We start from the raw sequence: 2,214 nt of genomic DNA, 5'->3' as shown, positions 1-2,214 counted from the left end.
TGCTTGGCACCATGGCGGACAGCTGGTGGACAGGATGGCTGACCTCAGATGGTAGCTGTCTGTCTAAGCCTGGGCAAATCCCCCACGAGGGCCAGACTGGTAGGCAGTTTTCATGACCCATTTCCAGTTCTTTTACAGACCTCAAGGCAAGCACAAGGTAGGGAGTAGTAATTAGAAGACATGGCTCCAGCTCGTGCCATGGGATGACCAGCAAGTTTATCCATAGAACACCCTACCCAACAAGCGGCTTAGACACGATCTCAGGACCTGAGCTAGAAAGATCTGGTCTGTCCTCCATGAAGCATTCCAATGTCCGAAAATAATCAGATGCCTTGGTGCCTGAAGCAGGAATTATCAAGGGATCAGAAAGAGGTTTCAGGATGTGATCATTCTGTCCCAGCTACATTGAAGCCTGACGGCCCCCCTGGTTGTCTTCTCAGGAAGCAAATGATGGATTCCCTCAGGACCAACTCGTGGCCTCCTTCTTCTCAGGAGCTGACTGTGTCTGGGGGCCCATCCCCAGGCTGCAGCTCTTGGCTTCCTAGGCTAACAGCTCTGCAGGTGCCCTGTGCACAGATCCCAGCCCCGAACATTTTCTCGTTCCCCTACAGTCCCTGGTCATCTTTCGGCAAACATCCCAGGTCTTTCCACGAGAGCTCCAATTTATTTAAAAGGCATGCTTTTTCTCCCAGTGGAGTTTGTCAACTAAATAACTCGTATTGACTGTTTCAGCTTTTCATGAAAATCATCAAAGGTTGTACACCTGGGCCCAGGGACAGGTCTGGGTGTTGTTGGACCTGATGTGGGATAATATACGAGCAGGCACAGGGCCATGGGAGCACCTTGGCAAGTGAGGGGCCCTGAGGCTGAAGCTTCATTACGTTGGTGGTGAAGGCACCTCTGCCCTTATTTGGAGAACTGAATCCCAGCGGGAGCTCAGGGCTCTCTCTGCAGCAAGACCGCCCATCACCCATGATGGTCTATCATGGGCCGGCAGCACAATATGTGCAAGAAAATGGGGACTAGAGGCAGAGAAGCCTGACTTCCATGACAGCTCTGTCTCTCTCTCTCTCTTTTTAATTTGACAGAAATCACAAGTAGGCAGAGAAGCCCGCAGAGAGAGAGGAGGAAACAGACTCCCTGCTGAGCCGAGAGCCCGATGCGATGCGGGGCTCGATCCCAGAACCCTGGGATCATGACCTGAGCTGGCACCCCCAGCTCTTTTTACCTGCTCTGTGATCTGAAGCATAAAGTGATCGAATCTCACCATGCTTCAGTTCCTCCTCTGAAGAAAACCCAGAGGCAACGGCCCATCTATCACGTGTGTGCTGTGAAGATCCCAAGGATGGCGTTAGGTCACACACGAAAAAGGGTGTCACACGGTTAACTCGGAGAATGACTGACTCTCTCATCCAACAATTTTCATTACAACTGGTCTACGGGATTGAAATTTACCTTATACAAGGAAATTTAGTTATTTTATATTTAATTATATTTAATTTTATTATTTTTTAGGGAGAAAGAGTGCACAGCAACCAGGGTGGGGGGATCAGAAGGAGAAAGAGAGAATCTTAACCAGGCTCCATGCTACGTGCAGAGCCTGACGCAGGGGCTCCATTTTAACAACCCCTGAGATCAGGACCTGGGCTGAAACCAACTGACCTGACGTTTAAGCGACTGAGCCACCCAGGCATCCCCAAGGCAAGTTAGTTATTAACTTGACAAACAACAGACACAGAAGAGGCAAGCATATATTCAAAGATAGTATAAATGTATAAAAACAAGATGTAAAACAGAACCACACTTAGCCTGAACCAATGGCTGACAAATTCTTTTTCTGTCCCCCTGCATTGAAGGGACACAGCATAATCCGAATGACAATGGCTAATGCCTCAGCAACAGAAGAAGGGCTTATAAACAATTTGCAAACCTCTCAGGTATTTTTTTTTTTTTTTAAGATTTTATTTATTTGACAGACAGAAATAGGCAGAGAGGCAGGCAGAGAGAGAGGAAGGGAAGCAGGCTCCCCACTGAGCAGGAAGCCCAATTCAGGGTTCGATCCCAGGACCCTGAGATCATGACCTGAGCCGAAGGCAGGGCTTTAACCCACTGAATGTTCTTTCCTTCCTCATGATACACATTCTCCTCCAACCTATATCCCAACCCCCATAACCCACCCCCGGTCCCAGTCGAGAATCACACTCATTCCGAGAA

The sequence above is a fragment of the Lutra lutra genome, chromosome 8 (genome assembly GCF_902655055.1).
Source record: "Lutra lutra chromosome 8, mLutLut1.2, whole genome shotgun sequence".
Classification (NCBI taxonomy): domain Eukaryota; kingdom Metazoa; phylum Chordata; class Mammalia; order Carnivora; family Mustelidae; genus Lutra; species Lutra lutra.
This window is presented reverse-complemented; position numbering follows the sequence as displayed.